Raw genomic sequence first — 22404 nt, 5'->3', positions numbered from 1 at the left:
ACCATTGCAGCCTTATGGGGAGTGAACCAGGACACAGAAGATTTTAGGCGCCCAGCACCATGGCCTAGAAGCTAAAATCCTTGCCTTGTCCTCACCTGGATGTCATATGAGCACTGGTTCTAATCCCAACAACCCCTCTTCCCATCTGGCTCCCTGCTTGTGGCCTGGGAAGGAAGTCGAAGACGACCCAAAGCCTTGAGAACCTGAATCCATGTGAGGGACCTGGAATAGGCTCCAGGCTCCAGGCTCCAGGCTCTTGGCTTCAGATTGGCTCAGCTCCAGCCATCGTGGCCACTTAGGGAGTGAATCATCAGACGGAAGTTCTTTCTGTTTGTATCTCCTCCTCTCTAGATATCTGACTTTCCAATAAAAATAATCTTTTAAAACAAATCTTCATTCCTTTGTCCAAACTTCTCTGTAAATCTGACTCTCTAAATCAGTAAGATAAATGTATATTTTTAAAATAAAATTTAAATCTATTCTGAAATACAATGATAAAATATGCCAGGATGTAAATGATCAACTGGGAAATGGCATCTTCACAAAATACCCACATAACGATGAAGCAGTGACTATGATTACACAGGGCATCTAAATTCATCTCTTTTTCGTTTTTATGATGAGATAAAATTTAATTGACATGTTTAAATTAGGAAAAAAATTGTAGTTTGAAAAATAACTGGCCTATACATGTTTATGGATTCCATTTAATAATTTGGTACATGTATACACTGTGTGGTGTTAAATCAGGATAAATATATCTCATCAAGCAATTAACATTTGTTTATGGAGAAAAAAATCCAATATCCTATCTTCTAGATTTTTGAAAACATTCATGAATGCATTACATTATCTATAGTCACACCATTATACAATAGAGCTCCAAAATATTTACTATTGCCAACTACAGTAACCATCAGTGGTTACTATCTAACTTAGTACCCATTAATCAGCCTTTTACATATTCTCTTCCCTACCATCTCCAGTCTCTGGTAATTATCATTTTACTTTTAATTTCTATGAAATCACCTTTTTGAAGGACTCCACCTCACTGAGATTATATAATATTTATCTTTCTTTCCATGCATTAATTCACTTACCATAATGGCTTCTAGTTTCATTCATGTTGTTGCAAATAAAATGGTATGCATTTTATGGCTGAGCAACATTCCAGTGTAAATAGGTATCACATTTTCTTTACCTATTTATCAGTGGGTATTTATTTATGTGTTTATAAGCTTTTTTCTGCTCCATGGCCATTACGAATAATGCTGCAATGAATATGGAATTAGAGAGTTTGCCTCAACAGACCAACTTGACTTTACACAGGAGTCGGATTGCCAGATCCTATATTAGATCTATCTTTAGTTTTGTTGTTGTTGTTGTTTTGTTGTTGTGTTTGTTTTGTTTTGCCATATTGTTTTGCATAGTGCTTTACAAATCTATATTTCTACCACCAGTGTGCAAGCATTCTTTTTTCTCCAAATCCTCTTCAACATCCTCTTATGCCTATCTGATAATAACCAATCTAATTATATAGTGATGATAGCTAATTGTGGTTTTGATTTGCATTTTCCTAATGTCTAGGATATTAAACATATTTTTCCACATGCTTGTTTCCTATTTATTGCCCATCCTTTGAGAAATATCTGTTTAAATATACTCTCCATTTTAAATTGTACTGTTTGGGTATTTTTTCCTAATAAGTTCCTTATCTATTCTGAATATTAGCACTTTGTGAGTTTTTTTTTTAAAGATTTTTTTTTTTATTGCAAAGTCAGATATACACAGAGGAAAGACAGAGAGGAAGAGCTTCCTTCCGATGATTCACTTCCCAAGTGACTGCGACAGCCAGAGCTGAGCCGATCCAAAGCCAGGAGCCATGAGCTCTTCTGGGTCTCCCAAGTGGGTGCAGGATCCCAAGACTTTGGGCCGTGCTCGACTGTTTTCCCAGACCACAGGTAGTGAGCTGGATGGGAAGTGGGGCCACTGGAATTAGAACTGGTGCCCATATGGGATCCAAACACATTCAAGGCGAGGACTTTAGCCGCTAGGTCACTGTGTCAGACCCAATACTTTGTGAGTTTTATGATTTACAAACACTTTCTGCCATTCTGTAGGCTGTCCCTACACTCTGTTAATTGTTTATATCGCTGTATAGAAACTCCTTTCTTTGAAATATTATTAATCTATTTTTGTCCTTGTTTCCTCTGATCATGGGATCTATTCTAAAAACCCCTTGTCCATTCTAATGAATAAAGTGTTTAAATTATATTTTCTTCTAGTAGTTTCAGTTTCACGCTTCTCATTTACATGTTTTGTTCATTTCAATTTGATATTCCTGTAAATGAGAGATGAGGGTTAGTTTCATTTTTAACATATAGATATGCAAATTCCCCAGCAATATTTACTAAAGACATTTTCTTTTTTCCAGTGCATGTTCTTGGAACCTTTGTTGAACATCATTTGGCACTAGAGGCATGGGCTTACTTTTAGAGTCTGTTCTGTAGCATTGATCTATGAATGTGTCTTCACACCAATGCCATGTAATTTGATTAATGTAGCTCTTTAACATATTTTAAAGTTAGCTTTGTTGTGCTTGTGCAACATTGCTTTAGTTAGTCCAAATCCTCTGTGGTTCCACAAAGTTTTAGTAGAATCTTTTTTACTAGGTGAAAAATGTCACTGAAATTTGAAAGTGATTTCATTTAATTTGTAAGTTGTTATGACTAGTATTGCAATTTTATCAAAATCAATTATACTTTAGCAAATGATGACATGTGAAGTGATAAGCTGTAGCCCAGAGACTGTCATATGTGGCTCTCATATATTTTTTTACCAGCTGGATTTTAAAACTGACAATGGAAACAAATTAAGGGAAAATTCATATCTATTTCAGTAGCAATGACTCCTATTGAAACACAAAGAAATGTCATGCATAGACTGTTAAAATTACATAAACTGTCCAAGTATATTTCTAGCATTTATTTTTTGATAGAATAACGCTTATTAACCGTGACTGTTGAGGTAGAAAGGCAATATATAAAGGAATGTGATAATCAAATACATGAACCACTGTTTAAATCACTTTTAATCACTGAACTTACAAGCTAAGAGATCTTAAAAGGATCACATTCATTTCAGTGTTCACTCATATCGATAACAAATGTTCTAACTGTACCCATGCATTTTTATTCCAATAAGAAAATTGCTGAGAAAAAAAACCTGAAAAGATTCAATTCTGAATGACTACCAAAAAACATAAAACACCTACAGATAAATTTAATTAAGCCATTTTAATTTAATTGACAGTCTCAAAAATATGCAAATTCGTTAGCATTTAGCATTTATTGATATAATTTAAATATTTAAATACGATTTCCTATGTTCTGCTAAAGTTATACTCTTACTCAATTCAGGCTGCAGTGTTATGTAAAAAAAATAAACTACAACAAATTCAGAACTTGAATCAAAAGAAACCTTAAAAGACTATTGAAAGAAATTTTTCTGAAATACTTTTGTAGGACCAAAATAATCAATTTTACCATATTAAATATCAAGACAATATCTAATTTTGATACATGATACTAATATTGAGCCACATATCACACTGCATCTAGTTATATATCAACATATGAATATATATATATACAATGTGGTCATCAGATATAGTTTATAAGGTTTTATTTAACTTGTTTTCCTATCCTTGCCATCTGAAATCATGACACAGATGTTGAAATCCCAGTTTTGGACAAAAGAATGTTATCAAGTTCTCATAAACAAGAAAGCAAAATACATTTTTCCTAGTGCCATTCAGAGAAAAACCAGTATGGTGTTCAAGGTTCCTGTCTTTATGTTGGTAACTCAAATCTTATTGTATTAGCTATGGTAACTAATTGTTTGAAAATTGATGCTTCCTGAAGAAAAGAGATCAGATTGTAAAAATCTTGTAGCAGTATTTCAATTTGTTTCAGTTATGAGTAGGATTTAGGGAGGCACGTCATCTATTGAGACAAGGAAAACTGAACCAATACAGTCATTAAAACAAATTCAGATAAACTCTTCTTCAGATAAGCTGTAAGATGAGGAATTTCTAGCATATAAATCTTTCAAATTATAAGAATCCTATGGAGAAATAATGTATTTAATATTCAGACACTTTCCTCTCCACAATGAGGTTTACAAAATTATATTGTCTCAGATCATTTAAGATTTCCATAAACACATTTCTAAACATTATTAAAAATTGTTTATATCAAGTGATTTTGCATGATCAAAATACATTTGCACTCCAAACTGTTTGAACAAAAGCTACAGAGAAAATGAAATTGAACAGCATAAACTCACTGATCCTTTTCGGTTATTTTGACAAGTAAAATCATTAGCGTGTACTCAATGTGCAGGGTAGATGACAAATACTTTTTTTCTGCAAAATGAAATGATATCTATGTTATAAATAAAACATAAAACTTCCTCTTTGAAGTGGAAATGAATATTCATCCACAAAACAACAGCTCCCATTACCAAATTAGTTTCTCTTTTGTGTTCCCGCATTAGTACTGCGATTGTTTTCTGAGTGAGAGTGCCATAACATAAGCGGTTGAAATAGCTGTGACTCTGTACTAATTCCCAATATAATACAGACGCTTGGACATCTCAGCTTATCATTGTGGGCTGCAATTTACTCACTGGTAAATTGCATCAGCTTCTATGTCTAAAGCTGTAAGATTATCACCATGTATTCCCTCTTTCATTCAATCAGTAAATCATTAGTAAACATTGTCTATATCCTAGGCATTACGTAGGCAACTCAAGTTACAACTGTGAGCAAAATAAAAACAATTCCTTCCTTCACTGTTGTTATGATCTAGGGTAAAAATACAATTCAGTAGATTACATATTATAATAACAAAGGTGATAGGAACAAGATTCCTATTCCTGTAGAAACTGGGAAACTGAGAAGAATGATTTTTAAAATAAATTCAAATAAACACTCAGTAATGCACTGGTATATGAGGAAGCCCTAGTGTTTGCATTCTCCAAATCAGAACACTCAGGAAAAAAAATACGCTTAATATTCAGATCCTTATCCACCCACATCCATAAGAGGATATGCTTGAAAAAGCCTATCTAACAGAAAAAGGCAGGGGGCACAGTAAACTTTCTTGAGGAAGTGACCATGAGTTATGATCTGAAGAATGCATGGGAGGGAGGTATCTAGGCTGGATGAATAGGTACACATGCTTGTGACTGTGTTTCAGACAGGATGTAATAGAAGGAGCTTAGTATGGCCTTTGCAGAAAACTTACACTTATGCAGTGCATTAGAGAAAGTAAAATGTGCATGGATGTGGAGAATCTCCTTTACAATGCTAAACAAAGCCATCATTATAATAAAACTTCTGGCACATTTTAGCACATGTGTTTTGTCTTAGCATTTGAATTTGCATCAGTTCTAATGGGGGAAATTGAACTAGTTCATCTGCATAGATACTCTTTCATTGTTTACCATATTTCAAAATAAACGGAGAATAGAATAAAGAAAGGTGGATGTAGGAGGAAGAAGGCCAGTCTGTAGCATAAAACATTGTTGTCACATATTGAACAAAGTAAGAGTAATATTCTCAATCTAAAGTCTAAACATTTTCAATACAGGGTCTGAAACAGCAGATATAACACAAGACCTTTGAGATATATAAATACTTAAGAGGTTAAATTGAGATTTTTTTTTAAAGATTTATTCATTTTATTACAGCCAGATATATACAGAGGAGAGACAGAGAGGAAGATCTTCCGTCCGATGATTCACTCCCCAAGTGAGCCGCAACGGGCCAGTGCGTGCCGATCTGAAGCCGGGAACCTGGAACCTCTTCCGGGTCTCCCACACGCGGGTGCAGTGTCCCAATGCATTGGGCCGTCCTCAACTGCTTTCCCAGGCCACAAGCAGGGAGCTGGATGGGAAGTGGAGCTGCCAGGATTAGAACCGGCGCCCATATGGGATCCCGGGGCTTTCAAGGCGAGGACTTTAGCCGCTAGGCCACGCCGCCGGGCCCTAAATTGAGATTTTTTTAAAACATCTTTGTGGTCAACATATTCACAGAGCAATAAGACCAGTGGAATTTTTGCTTTTGTCATGGGTAAGACTAAATGTGGAAAAATCTCAGAGGTGTTCTCTCATGACTGCACTTTTATTATTCTCAGTACACAGGATTTAACCAAGGTTTAGATTCCTCATCAGCTCTAAGCTAAAAATCTAGATAAATTATTTATGATCACAACAGTAAATTCATAAAAATGCTTTGTAATACATTTAATGTTACTTACAAATAATAGTGCTTAACAATAAAATAAGCATAATAATTTAATGCAAATGAGAGAAAAGCTATCAGGAATAAAATTTTATTCCCAGTTATTTTTATTACTACCAACTTAGCTGACAAAAAGAATGACAGAAAAGCTACAAAAATTTAAATATTGTTTTCAATTTATTATTAACATTGTTGGGTGTGGTTCAATGACTCAATGGATAAATCCTCACATTGTGAAAACCAGGATCCCATATGGACACCATTTCATGTACTGGCTGCTTTATTTCCCATACAACTCCTTGTTTAGTACCTAGCAAAACCTTGGATCACTGCACCCATGTGGGAGACCTGGAAGAAGCTCTTGGCTCCTGGTTTTTGGTTGGTTCAGCTCCGCTGTTGTGGCCACATGGGGAGTGAATCAGTGGACAGAAATCCTTTCTCTATAATCTCTCTTCTCTGGGTAAATCTTATGTACTTTTACAATAAAAATGATAAAATTTTAAAAAGAAGAGAAAGAAAGAAAAAAGAAAATGCCCTTGTTTGAAAAACAAGGCTGGATGAACTCCCTAAGATGGGGTTTAGTTGCTCATGCTGGATTTTATATGTAATACATGGTTTCTCTCATGAATATGTCAATATAAGTGTATAAAACAAACCAACAAAAGGCAGACACATAAAACCTTGCAATTTCAGTGTTCATTTATTTATTTCTTAATGAATTAATTTAGCAAATACTGTATCTACTGCAAGCCAGATAGCATATCTTTCTCTCCAGATTTTCTTATAATCCCTAGAAGAAAAAGTGAGTACAAAATAGTTATCCCTATAAAACAATGTAAATAAACATCCAAAATGTAACATACCTTTAACCAGTTTACAAAAATTTAGAAAATGACATTCAGTGTCATGTCAATACTCAGATTTGATTGTCTGATTATATAACGAGTATTCACATACAGATTGCCAATAGAGAGTGATATCAGTGAAAGACTTCACTTATGTATTTATTTTTAAATAATTTTTCATTGTCCCACAGCTAGAACCTAAACATGAGTATTAAAACTTGTAAGAAATTCTAAGAAAACATATTTGTCTTCACAGGTCACAACATTACAGTCACAGTATTCAAGTACACATACGGCCATTCCACGAATACACATTCAGTTGGAAGGAAATGAATGCTAAGTTAATTACTGAGATGGTCGTTTAAAAGTCAGAAACACAAGCTGTACATAAACCTGAAAAGATAAAATACAAACAAAAACACAGTGAAACAGAGTTAATTATAGGCCACATCATATGCACAGAATACCCCAGACAAAAACCTATGTCTGTGGGCTCAGTGCAGTAACCTAGCAGCTAAAGCCCTCTCATTGCAGGAGCCAGGATGCCATATGGGCGCTGGTTCTAATCCCAGTGGCCCAGCTACACATCCAGCTCCCTGCTTGTGGCCTAGGACAGCAGTTGAGGACGGCCCAAAGCCTTGGGAGCCTGCACCCTCATGGGAGACCAGGAAGAAACTCCTCATTCTTGCCTTCGGATAGGCTCAGCTCCAATCAATGTGGCCACTTCGGGAGCGAATCAGCAGACAGAAGATCTTCCTCTCTGTCTTTCCTCCTCTCTGTATATCTGACTTTCCAATAAAAAATAAATCATAAAAAGAAAAAAAAATATTGTTTTTCCAAGTAGAAAATTTTGAAGATTAATTTTGTGAGAATGAAGACACAGATTTTTATGTTTTCCCCACTCTTGTTTCTACATGATTTTCAAGAATGTCTGGCATATAGTCAATAATGTTTGTTGAACGAATGAAAAGAGGATGGCAGTAATGAAAAGCATTTGATAGAGATACAGGTTTTAAATAAAATGTATCCACCATATACTTCATCCAATCATAATTTTCACATGATCTAGAACTTCCCTCTAAAAATTATGGCCCTAAGATATCATAACATTCTGCTGCATGAGAATCTAAAATTCAAATGGAGAGCAGGACACTTCTTTTACATTTTTTTTCATACAATCACTGCTAAACTATCTCCCTCTTTTCCCTCCTGCCCTTTAATCCAAATCCCACTTAAACACAATTGTTTTATCAAGTCTCATTATTCTTCAAAAACAATTAATACCTCATCAATTGTCTTTAAATGTTTTTTTGTTCTCATCTTCAGCAACTAATTAGACACATAGTAAAATATTGCTTACTGCAGTTCACTCTTTTCTGTTTCTCTGCTCATTTTTTTCTATTTTATTAATTTTTTAAATAATCTTACTTAGTTGATTAGGGTGCAAAGGGTCAAGGGCTACAGCAAAGTGGGTAAGACCATTGTCTCCACGCTAATATCATCAATTTTTTTCCCCTCTATCTGGGATCAGGGAGAAACAAAGGAAGAAGCCCCACTCAGCCTCCCACCCATCCCAGGTCTCTGATGTCAAGCATGCTCCAAGGGTCCTGCTCAAGCAGTTTTGATAGTTCAACAGTTCTGAATTGCTGCTAATCTTGCCGATCCAATTGCAATGAAATCTACTCAGAATCCCCTGGCTGACATAGTCTCTTCATGGTTGGGATTCTGAGATCAGCAGTTCAGTTGGAGGGATCTCCAAAGAAACTTCGTCTGAGGTGACCCCAGACCTGATTCTTGTGTGTGCTTGCCAGTACAGGCAAAGAATATATATATATATATATACATATATATATATATATATTTCTTTATATATATATATATATTCTTTCTTTAGTTATCACATAGCAAGATAGTTTCTGCACAGCACATACAAATGTTCTAAGCTAAATGGTATTAGATGGTTTGAAAATATTTAGATGTCTAGTACTACAAATATTCTAGACACAACATGAAAAAGAAATTTAAGATAACAAAAACTTGAATATAAAACTGTATGTTACTAGGAAAATGCATGTTCTCGACCACAACCTGTGACTTCCTCATAGACATTTCATGCATTTTCCTAGTAACATATTGGTTAATCAATACCATGTCAATTAATGCCATAATGCTGTAAATGGTTGTAAATGTTAGGTTGAGTTTTTTACTTGATTGGGATGATACTCTGCTGGTTCTGCCTTTGGACCAGAGATGGTCTCACCAGGAAGCCATTGAACTTGCCAGGACAATTAGATGCTGGACTTTATGATTGGTCAAAACCTCCAATGAAAGAATCTCAACTGAGTTTGAACTATGGAAATACAGCAGGGTGGAGCAATCCACCGTGGTGGGGGGGAGGGTTTGGGGAGGGGCGGGAGGAATTCCAGTGCATAAAAAAAAAAAATGTATGTCACATAATGCAATGAAATTAATTTAAAAAAATGTTTATAGCAAGAAAAAAAAACTGTATGTTGTAAGTTTTGTAAGGCAACTTTGAACTGTCAAAATGTCAATGATAGACAATGCTTTACCACCGTATCAAGTTTTAGAAAAAATGTTAAATGAAGATCTGGGATGGGTATCTATTATAGCAATCAAGGATGCTTGGATTTGAACCCTGGATCTTCCAATTCTAGCTTCTTGCTAATGTGAAGCTTCGTAAGCAACAGATGATAGTATAAATAGTTACGTTTCCATAACCTATGACCCATGTTGGGCATCCAAATTGAATTTTCAGCTACTACACTACATTGTGAGCATTTGGGAAGTGAACCAGTTGATGGAAAATATCTCTTCCAATTTCTCTCTTGCACTAGTATCAGTGCAGAAGTGGCTTTTCCGAATGAGTTATTGAATGTTTCCATGCATTCTATATTTTGGAAGAGTTTTTGAAATATTCTCATCAAGGGATATATTTCTTCTTCACTTTAGAAAGATAGCATTGCTGGATATATGAGTAGTATTTGATTACTGGCAGTGGTTTTGCTGGAATTCTCCAGATCTCTTTCTCCATTGGCCTCCACTTATTATTGAGTGTTTATGCTATCATTTTTAACTATACCCAGGGAGATAAATGGCTCCTCAGTTTAAATTCTGGCTCCATTGTATGGATAGTTTTGGATTCTAATCTCTTACTTTTCCTGGTTCTTCTCTAAAGGAGCAAAATATCTCTTCTTCTTCGGCTATGTGTTGGGCTGTTGTTTAACAGAGTCCAGCCTCCCATTATCAAGATACAACTAATAGTTTCATTAGTAGTCCATCTTTGATTTGGAAGTAGAAATGCACACTGCACTGCATCCTCACATCTGGACATGACAATTTCCATTACACAGTCACCACACATCCCTCTTAAATGAAAAGCCACAATACAAAATCAATAACAGGAAGAAAAATAGAAATTTACAACACCATGAATTTCTCAAGAGGTTTTGATAGTTCAATAGTCCTTAATTGCTGGCGAACCCACCATTCCAATCACGATGAAATCTCTCCCAAGTCCACTGGCTGCTATAGTCCACCTTAGTGTCTCCGTCTGCCCAAATCTTCACTGCCAATGATTGGATGGGATAGTTGATTAATTTGTTCCATCCTCTGTTCTCTGCCATGGTACCAGGTGTCTTCTGGAGGCTCTGATGCACTACCATATCCTCCATGTACATTTAGATATGGTCTCTTCTGCTCTGTTTGAGCCACTGAAGAGGCCCAGCTCTGACACATCCACCCCCACAGTAAGCCCATGGAACCTGCAATTCTCTCCATGGCTAGGGTTCTGAGTCCAGCAGTTCAGTTGGTAGGGAGTCAACCAAGAAACTGCATCTGAGGCCATCCTTGACCTGATTCTTGTGTGTTTTTGTCAACACAGGATCCAGCACAGTCTCACCCATATCAGCCTATGCACACACTGATAATTGCAATTGCTGCGTTAGTTCTAACTCCAGTACCATGTTTAACGCAACCCAATGGGTGTTGGAGCCCAGCCCAATCCTGCCCACCACATACTTGGCCTTCACATAAACCAGTGGGAGCTGCAGTCTAGTCAGAGTGACCCACAAAAAAACCCCACCAAGCCTGCCCCTGCCCTGTTCCTGCCAGTATGTACAGCAAACTGGTCCCCTCTGTCCCACATCCATTTCAGTCTTCATACATGTTGATGGGTATTGAAGCCCAGTTCATCCCAACCAGCCCCACTATCCAGTCCACATTAGTGTAGCCATCAGTTTAAACCATTCTTGCACTTAACAGAATTTGGCTCCTGTGCCAGTATCTGCCAGCTGATGCTGCAGCAAAGTCTAATCAATCCATACTTACACTGGTTTATGCATATACCAGAAGGTACAGTCAACCCACACTGGCTTTTCCATGATCCAGCTCACAGGTAGGCCATTGGATGTGGCCCTGCGTGGCCTGATCTGCCCCCATCCCAATTCTCATGCCCACCAGTGGGAGTAGTGGCCCAGCACAAGGGCCTTCACGGCCCCCTCACTGGGGCCATCCCAACCCACCCCTGTGTTTCACATGTGCTGGTTGGGTGCTACACCCCAGTCTGGAACAGCCCCCTCACCTTGGCATTTCCCAGAGGATGCTGTAGCCTGTCTAGGCCAGGCCTACCCAATTCCAACTCATGCTGGTGTGAGCTATAGCCTAGCCCTGCCCAATCCCAGTACTCATGTGGACTGGCTGGTATTGTGACCTGACCCTGCCTGACCCACATTCCATTCTGGCACTTAGATTCACCAGTTGGTGATATTGACTGACCCAGTCTGACATGACCCTGACCTGCACCAAATGTATGCCGGTGGGTACCATATTTTGGCCTGGTCTGGGCTGCCCGCCCCCAGTCTTGGTTCTTGCACTCACCTGCAGAGAGTGTGTCCTGACAGAGGAGTTTCCTAGGCTCCTCCATCCAGATCTCTCCGAATGCCAGATCTCGTGCACACCGGTGGGTTCATGGGCCAGCCCTACTTAGTCCACCTCCTGTCCTAGAAGACACAGTGGCCTTCCCTCACTGTCGCTCACCCATTCCAGTTCTTGTTGTTGGGCGCTACAGTCCAGCCAATCCTGGCCCATACCCAGACACAGCTCACACATGGCTCAGCAAGGGCAGAGACCTGGCCTAGCCCATCCTATACCTACCCTGGTTCTCACAAGTGCCAGTGAGTGCTGGATTCTAGCCCAGTCAGGTGCATCCTATACCCGGCCCACAAACATGCCACAGGATTCTGCAGCTATATCCAGACCGGACTGCAGCTCCCACCCTGGCCCTCACGCTTTCCAATGGGGATCACATCCAAACCAGGGTGCCCTCTTTGCTCCCCAGCCAGGCCTGCTTCCCTCCACAGATTTCACAAGTGCAGTGGCTGCTCTGACCTGGCCTGTTATAGCCCACATCTGTCTTAGCATTTGCCTTCGGATGCTGTAACCTGCCCTGACCTAGCCAGCCACCAGTCCCAACTCTCACTGGCAGGTGCTGCAACTTGGCCCTGCTCAGTCTCCCATCTCTGGCTCATGTGAACCAGTAGGTATTTTACCCTAGCCAGGCATAACCTGCACTCCAGTCTGGTTTCTACACTTGCCAGTGGGCTAAGATCTGCTCGACCGTGCCCAGTCTGCCCCCTTCTAAAAACAACCCATACACTTGCCAATGAGTGCGGCTACCTTGCCTGACCCCTAGGTCTGGAACACATGCTCACCAGTGAGAGCTACGGCCCAACAGGGGACTCTCCCAGTTTCCCTACTCAGCCCACTCCCAGACCCAGATCTCACATGCTCCAGCAGGTGCTAGACTCTTGCCTGGCATAGCCTGCCCCTGCATCTTGGCCTTTGTAAGAACTGGTGCCTGTTGCGGGCCTGCCCGTAGTACCCTGTTTTAGGATACACATACAGGTGCTGCAGGTTGGACTTGCCTAGCTTATTCTCAGCTCCAGTACCAGTGAGTGTTGATGGGTTCCAAGTTCACTACTAGTTCAGCCATTCATCACCCCAACCTTGAGCTAACCAGTGGGACTTGTATTTCCATAGAGCTGGGCCCACTTATCCCCCACAGAATCTATCCCTGGACCTGGTTTTCTCACATGCTGGTTAGTATCATGGTCCTGTCTAATGTGTCCTGTCCCCTCTTCTAACAATCAGGTATTTGGATCTAGCTCTGCTGGACAGGCCCCCAGCCACAGCTTTCATGTGGTATGGTGTGTGGTGGTAAGTGGGATTCTCTGTGCTAACAAGCCCATCTCAGGACTTACATGTGCACTGATGAATCAGTCTGATCAATACACATCTCCAGTCTCTCCCCTCCATACTACCAGGTCTCAGTATTCTCACCAGCCAGTACAGTGGTCCTGTTGTTAGGTGTCTCTCAGGATTCATTCCTCACTTACACATATGGTGTCTGTATCCATGGATGTCCCTAGGCAATATTTCATTACCCCCAAGTCCCCAGAGCTCATCAGCGAGTGGCCAGCAGGAGAAGCCTGGTGCATGATGGGTGCACTGGCCACCCGTGAAATAAAGATGGTGCCAGTTGCTTAAAAAGCAGCCGGCTGGGGGGGGGGGGGGTGCTGCTTCCTCCACTCATCAGCCAAGATTGGCCGATGAAGCAGAGTTCTGCTTCGTTTGCTCAGCCTGCCTCAAACATGTAATCTCTTTTTCTATCGTAATTTTTTCGTGTAGCTGAGCAAGAAGAGAAATTCTGGATCTAATCTCATCATGGGAAAGGCAACTCTCAGCTGGAGTATGGCTTGCATTGAAACGTGCTGGGGAGGAGGAGGACTGCTGAGCATCCCTATGACCTTTCATGGGTTCTGTTGAGTCCTAGGGGTTTTTTGTTTGTTTGTTTGTTGTTTTTTGTTTGTTTATTTGCTTAAAAAGTAAAATGCACTATTTATTGTTTTTGTTCGTTTTTTTCCCCTAAATTTTTGTCAAAATTTGGCCTATTCTTTTTTAAGACTTATTTTGTTTTTATTTTAAAGGAGGAATTACACAGAAAAAAAGGAGACATGGAGAGAGACATCTTGCATTCACTGGCTCTTTCCCCAAATGCCTACCATAACTGGAGCTGAGCCAATCCAAAGCCAGGAGTTTTTTCTGGGTTTCCCATGTAGCTGCAGAGGCCCATGCAATGGGCGAAACTCTGCCACTTTCTCAGACTTTAAATAGTATCTGGATTGGAAGAGGCTCAGCTAGGACACAAATCAGTACTTGAATTGGGTGTCAGTGCCACTGGTTCACTTCCCTCATGTCCACAACAGCTGGGGTTGAGCCAGGCCTGAGTCAGGAGCCCAAACTCGATCTGGGTCTCCTACTTGATTGGGAGGGACCCAAATATTGAACCATTACCTACTGCTTCTTAGAGTGTACATTAACAGGAACTAGATTAGTAGTGGAGCAGTCAAACTTGAACCTGGCACTTCAAGATTGTATGTAGTCTTCCCAGGCAGTGATTTAAGCCATTGTGCCAACCTCTGACTTGAGGAAATGCTTTTTCCTTTGCTTTTCTTAATATAATTTTCAGAAGCTTTAATGGAGAGACATTTTGAATGTTTTTCACTATATTCATTCTTCTCCCCCAATTTTGGAATGCAGGTCCACCAAGGCTTTTATAAGTGAAAATACAATCCTATGACATTCTTAAGCTCATTTGAAGTCTCATATATTTTCCCTTGGCAGAAGTTTCTTACTGAACTCTATGTCCAACCAAATTTTGATAACTAAATGGAAAAATATTTAAAGTTTGGAAACTAACACAAACTTACAGAAATATTGTGACTATGGTACAAATGATTTTTTCCCCAAATCATTTGAAATTAGGTTATCATTCTGATATTTTGTAACCATATTTTATTTAACAAAATTCTAAAATGTATTACTCAAAAAAATAGAACATAGTCATCCAAATCCTGAAATTAACAAGGATGCTTCATTTAATCTTTAGAACCCAAATTTCTACAACTGCTGCAGAATAGTTTTCACAGCAAAATATGTGCATTCAAAAGTTCATACTGCATTTATTTCTTAAATCTGCTTAGGTTCTTAGAGCTTTGTAACTCTGTTTTGTTTGTTTTACTTTGTGATTGATATTTTTGGAAGAAGACAGGTAGATACACAATTGTGTCAATCTGAGATTTTATTAGATTCAAGTTGTGCATTTTTGACAGTTTTATTCGTTTTGTATTCTCCATAACAAATTAAACCAAATACTAACATAAAGCAATGCATATTTATTTTCTCCCAATTTCAGTATATTAGAGTATTTGGCAAAATTTAACTGTTCAATATTTTCTCAAGTTGAAGTCACAGTTTCAGTTAAGGCTAAGATATTATTCTAAGCTCATTATTCTCTTCCAAGCTCACTTGTTGCTAACAGAAACCATTTCCTTGTGGTTGCAGACCTCTAAATTCATAGAGTTTACCTGCCATTAATTGTCACACAAATCTCTACCCAATATGGCTTTTTAAAAGGCATCAGTAAAACAAATAAAACAAAACAATGGTTGCTATGTTTGGTTTCACATCTAGATCCATTTCCATGTTGAAATCCTAGTTTGATCCTCATCCCCTTATGAACCTGCTTTCTGTTAGTGCACATGAAAAGGCCCAAATATTTGGACTGTGTCATCCATACTGGAGTTGTGGAAGGAGTAACAGGATCCTGACTTCAGTCTGGCCCAGACCTGTCCATTGTAGTCATTTGGGAAATAAACCAGTAGATAGAAGATTTCTCTCTTTCTCTCACTGTTGTTGACTAAATATTTCTTTAAACATGAATGTAGGTCTCATAAGGCTACTGCAAGAATATATCAGACTATCTTAAAGAACAGATTTCTTCTTGTCACATTTCTGGAAGCACAAAGCCCAAGAGGAAGTGGTCTTCAGGCTTAGTTTTTTTTTTTTTTTTCTGGGGCCTTTGTCTTTTTTTTTTAATTTTATTATTTTTTCTCCATTAATTACAATGTATTATGTGACACAATTCATAGGTACTGGGATTCTCCCCCCTTCACCCAAACCCTCCCCCCCCCCGGTGGATTCTTCCATCCTGTTGCATAGCCACAGCTCAAGTTGTTCTGGGATTCCCTCATTGCAAGCATACACCATACATAGAGTCCAGCGTCCCATTGACCAAATTCAACGACCTCTTAGGGAGGCCCTCTCAGTTCTGAGGGCAGAGCCAGCAGAGCATCACCTTGATCAATTAGAAGCTCCAACATATCATCAGCAACAATCCAGGTACGATGAGGCTGGTGCAGAGTCCACTGATTGACATAGTCCATCTTAGAGTTTCCCTTTGTCCAGTTTTCCGCTGCAAACATATAGCTGAGGTGGTTGATTGATCTACTCCACCTTCCATCTTTTCTTGGTTAATGTTTTGATTCCTCCATTTTGTTCAGGGGAATCCCCAAAGAAACTCTGGGTGTTCCCAGTCCAGGCTCCTACATGCACTACTAGTAAGCACAGTGCCCGCCACAGTCCATCACCCCGATCGGCTGGTGGTTGCAACTGCTGGGTTGGTTCTATTCTCAGCCCCGACCTCCACTGGAACCAATGAGTACTGCAGCCCATCCTGGTTCTGGCCATCACACACTCATGCTTCACTTAAACCAACGGGAGGTGTGCTGGTTGGGTGCTGCATTCCTAACCGGCACAAGCAGCCTTGCCTTGGTATTTTGTATTGTATACCTTTTTTTTTTTTTTTTAATCGCAACCGAACCTGGCCAGACCCCCGCACAGCTCCAGCGCACAGACTTGCCAATGGATAACGCAAGCTAACTCAGCCCGGTTCACCCCCACCCTGAGCCAATATATGCAAGTGGGTTACTTTCCAACGCCTCTTCTGGGTTGTTAACCTCCTTGCTTCCTGCGTTTATTTGTAGGGTCAGTGTCCTGTCAGAGAAACTTTTCAGGTTCCTCCACCAGACCCGTTCCTGGTGTCAGGCTTCATGCATATCAGCAGTTCCTTGGGCCAGCTCCTCTCTTCAACCCATTCTGGTTCCTGCTGTTGGAAGTTGGAGCCCAGCCACAGCTCGTTCATACCCACATATAGCTCTTACATGGCTCAGTTGAGGTTGAAACCTAGCCGAGTCCGTCCCACATCTGCCTTGGTCCTCCAGAGCACCAAACTGTGCTGCGGTCTAAACTGGCACGGTGCGTCAAGTACCAATCCATATTTATGCCAAAGGACTACAACTGTGACCCGATCAGAATTCAGCCCCCATCCAGTTCCTGCATTCCTTAGTGATAGACTCCACCCAGCCAAGGCCTCCCCCAAGCTCCACAACCAGGCGTGTTCCCAGCCAGTATTAAGTATACCAGTAGTTGCTCTGCATCAGCTCAGCGCGCCCCATAGACTGTTATACCTCCTGCATTGTCTCCACCGGCCCACCTAAACCATCCAGTGGGGTCAGAATTTCCACGGGGATTGGCCCACACAGCCCAACACATTCTAACCCAGGGTATGGACTCGAATGCCAGTCAGTGTCATGGTCTTGCCTACTATGACCCCTCTGCTAATTCATCGTCCTATTAGGCAATGGGAACATCCTGCTGGACAAGCCCGTAATTTTGCCTTTAATTGAACTGGTGATTGGCAATCTGCACTATAAAGTGAGTACAGGATCGTCAGAGGAAGATTTACTGCCATTGAGAATCTATAGGATTGATACACGTCCCCAGAGCACTGTGGATTCAGCCTGGAACCATTCCTGCAGTATATCAAAGACCCCAAATTCCAGAACTCCCTGGCCGGGCGGCCAGCAGGCACAGCCTGGCGCCAAATGGCGCACTGGCCGGCCAGGAGTTGCTCAGCCCATGTACCTGGGTGTGCCGTGCTGGAGATGGGGTGACCAAGCCCCGAGCAGTATGGCTGCCTGGGGTGAGGTGCTCGGATCTCAGCCCCACCCCCCGGCTCCTCCTCCCGCTGCCGCCTCGTGGCTGGCTGGGGACATCCAGACCCGCTTCTCAGGACCCTAGGACCCCCCTCCCAGCTCGAAGGAGGGCAGTCAACTAAGGATCCCGGCCAATCTGGAAGACGCCCGGGAGTCGCTCAGCCCATGTACCTGGGTGTGCCGTGCTGGAGATGGGGCGACCGAGCCGGGCCTTTGTCTTTTAGTGGTACTGTTTTCGGACAGTAATTTGTGCTTATGTGTACCTCTAGTGTATTTCTACAGGTCGTAATTTTCTTTTTATTAAAAGATATCAATCACATTGAACTACGGGCTAACCCTGATTATCGCTTTACCACTTATTTACCTTTTCAAAATACACATCTCCAAATATAAGCAGGTTCTTAGGTATTGAAGAATTATAGATCCAAAAGATAAGTTCTGAGGATATACAATCCTGCAAATAAAAGGATCACGTTTGTTTTAGGCTGAAGCAACCAAGAATAATCTCCCTTCTAATCTACTTGAAGTTGACAGATTACAGACTTTAATGGCATTTGTAATGTTCCTTCACCTTGCTCTATAATATGTTTAATATGTTATTTCTTTATATTATAAAACCCGATAGTAACAGAAACAGTTTTCATACACCTCTCTAAATCTGATCAATGAAGTGACATGCTACCATATTCATAGGTCCTGCCCACACTAAATAAGACATTATGGAAGAAGTGTCTAGCGCTCTTGGTAGAATTCTGATTCCTAAATCAAATGTACTTTAAAAGTGATGCTGTGATTTGTGAGTAAATGTCAACTTACTGAAATATATTGAAAACCACGAGTAATGAACACAATGCCTCCAAAATCACATCCCAACATGTGGGAAAGTTTTCTCCTGCATCTCCAAGTCTGTTTCCAAGCGAGTGGGAAATTGAACTGAACTCCAATTATTTTTAATATTTATATTCATTTGATCAACGCCCTGACAAGTAAGCATTCATTTATCACTACTGTCACATATTCACCTATAGAGTCATGTTCCACAACCTACTCAGGTGCCAACACATCATACTCACCTACTGCCGCTGACTCCATGTGTCACATTACCTAAATACATGGTTAGTTGCATTCTATTTCTTGACAAGCTCTAAATCTGTCTGGACAATTCTGACTCCCTCAAGTGGGTACATAGTCCCTCATCCACATGCACATGTATGTATCTGCACGCACACACACTTGTCTTAATATCATGCTACATTAAATTTTAATATCTCATTAATCTATTTGATTATATTTTAAATAATAATCAGTTTAGTCTGCTTTGTTTCTCTGGTCATAAAATTGTTTTTGCTTACATATTGATTTCACTTATCTAGTCTGCTAGATGTTTAACGAGGGAGGACAAATACAGGTTTATACAAATAATGATCTGTGTATAATGATTTTGTTTCACTTCTGTTGGGAAGTGCTATGGGATAATGGTGTATAAAATTCTGAACTTCATGAGGGACAGTGCTTCAAATCCAAACTAACACGTTACTCTAGATATATTATTTAGCTTCTTCTTGCTCTGTATGAGGATGATATTAGCTATCAACAGTATATAATGTCTCTGGCACATCGGAGAGTAGCATTTCTAGAGAACTAAAACTATAGTGATTCTGAGACTATGACAAAAGGACAGATTGTAATTTCAATGCTTCTTGATCAAAGTGCAGGGAAGAAGTGAAGATATCACTTTGAAAAGAGTTCAATATACTTGTTTGTGTTATGACTACATCCTTAGCAAACATCAAAGTTTATTCCTTTCATTCTATGGGTGCCAGCTAGCATAAATGCTTCAATAAGCATGCTTTTTAAAAATGATTTATTTATTTTTATTGCAAAGTCAGTTGTACAGTGAGAAGGAGAGACAGAGAAGAAGATCCACTGATCCACTGATTCACTACGCAAGTGGCCACAATGGCCAAAGCTCAACTGATTCAGAACCTGGAGCCCGGAGATTCTTCCAGGTCTTTCACGTTGGGGGCAGGGTCCCAAGGATTTGGGCAGTCCTGGACTGCTTTCCCAGGCCACAAGCAGGGAGTTGGGTGGGAAGTGGGGCTGCTGGGACACTAAGCAGAGGCCATATGGGATCCCAACACGTTCGAGGCGAGGACTTTAGTGACAAGGCTACCTCACTGAGCCCTGAACAAGCATGTTTAAAGCAAAGGCATAATATGATTAGCATTCAGATATTTCTTATTCCCACTCTTGATTCCAACCTAATTTGACTTGCCATACACACATCTAGCAAATAGATAAGAGTTTGTTAACAGATATGTCTAGAACATCTTTGCTTTAAACTGATCAGAAGTAAAATTGAGACATTTTTAGAGGAACTGCTTCTTGCAAAAATAATGGGGAAATAAAAGCCCACAAATTTAGCAATACATGAGTTGCTAGAGTGCAAAAATTCTTTACATGCATGTCAGTTAACTTGTTAGAAAGATGAGATTGTTTTTCCCATCAGTTCTGTCTGGAGGACTGTTAAATGAAAAAACTGAGTATCTGTTTCATTTGGCAACCTTGTCAGCATTGATAAAAGCTGAAGACATGACTCAGGACCTATTTATCAATTTTACTTATGAATATGAGATCTCATATTAACTCTGCTAGACCCATACAGTACCCAAATTGCATACAGTATCCCTATAGTCAGGAGACATAGATAAAAATAGTCAACAAGATTCTGAGATAGTCAATGTGTTAGTGCTCTGTAAACCAAGCTGCTTTATAGGTGTAAAGGATTCTTATTTAAACCTAAAAGATCTATCTCAGAAAGGTCTGCTTTCCTTTTAAAAGATGTATTTATTTATTTGAAGCCTGAGTGATAGGTGGGAGAGGAGAGACAGAGATGGAAAAAAAGAATTTCCATTCACTGGTTCACTCCCCAAATGGCTGTAATGGCCAGAGATTGGCCAGGGTGAAGCCAGGAGCTTAGAACTCCACGAGATTCCCATAATGCTTGGCAGAGGCCCAAGCACTTGGACTGTATTTTTCTGCTTTCCCAGGTGTATTAGCAGGGAGCTGATCAGAAGTGAAGTACACAGGACTTGAACTGGTACTCACATGACACATGATATGCCAGCATTGTAGCTGGTGGCATAACATGCTGTGTCAACTACCAGGTCCTAACTCATTGATTCCTAATTGTTTCTAACAGTATCCAACAAAGCCTTTCATTTTTAGCAATATCAAGTTCTATGAGAGAATGATTAATTGTTGGGTAAATTGATTCGATTTTTTGAGTCTAGTTTTCGTGGTTTCCTTGTTTCTTTATGCTACAATACATCTATTTTCCCATGAAATCAGAATCAATCTGACCACTGCTGACATTTATGGAAAGAAAGTTTCTTTTCCGACCTAGAAGAAACAAAGTGGTTGTTCTCTGCAAAGGAAATTTTTACTAAAATTTGAGAAAACAAATACTATGCAAAAAGAAACATGAACTTTTGCTAGTTGATCACATTTTATTTCTCAGTTAGTTCCTGATTGACAGCACACTCAATTTACATAGGTATTTATTCTTGCCTTTTGTCTTAATTCTATTTGGATAGCTTCAAACTAAAGATACTAAACTTTCAGGGTAAGGTAACTTTCTGTTCAAGTCTGGAGGAAATCTCAATCATCTTAATAATTGATATCTTAATTTTTCACGCAGCTGGCCAGAATTGTCAAACTCCATTTGGGCTGCTACGGCAATATGCCACAGACTGAGTAGCTTTTAAAGAATAGCATTTTTTCCCTTAGAGTACAGAGGCTGTGAAGCTGAAAGTATAGGCTTTATACAGGTGGGGATGAGCTCTCTTCCTCACGCTTAAGATCTTTTGTGTCTTTATATGGCAGGACAGGTGAACACATTCCTTTTGGTTTATTTTATGTGGGCATTAGTCCTAATCATTTAAGGATTAATCTGCATTATCTCAGCATATTCCACAGGCATCATTTGTTAATACTGTTATGTTGTAACTTAGAATTGTAATGCAAGAATTTTAGAGAAATATATACATTCAAACCATAGCATTCTGTCCCTGGTTGTTTAAAGAAATTGTCTTTCTAGTATGTAAAATAGAGACCTAATTTATTCTGATAATCCCCTCAATTTTAACTCCCAGGTTTTCCTTGGAAGTCCAAATTCCGTAGTCTCATCTAAGCAGCATCTCAGATATGGGTGAGACTCACAGAGGTGTTTTATCTTGAGTCAAATTGCTCTCCAGCTGTGAACCAGTGCAAGAAAACATCAGGCTAAGTTCATAAACACCATAATTGGATAAACGCCATAATTGGATTAGTATCATTA

This window comes from Ochotona princeps, chromosome X, assembly GCF_030435755.1.
Source record: "Ochotona princeps isolate mOchPri1 chromosome X, mOchPri1.hap1, whole genome shotgun sequence".
Classification (NCBI taxonomy): domain Eukaryota; kingdom Metazoa; phylum Chordata; class Mammalia; order Lagomorpha; family Ochotonidae; genus Ochotona; species Ochotona princeps.
Note: the sequence above shows the minus strand (reverse complement) of the source record.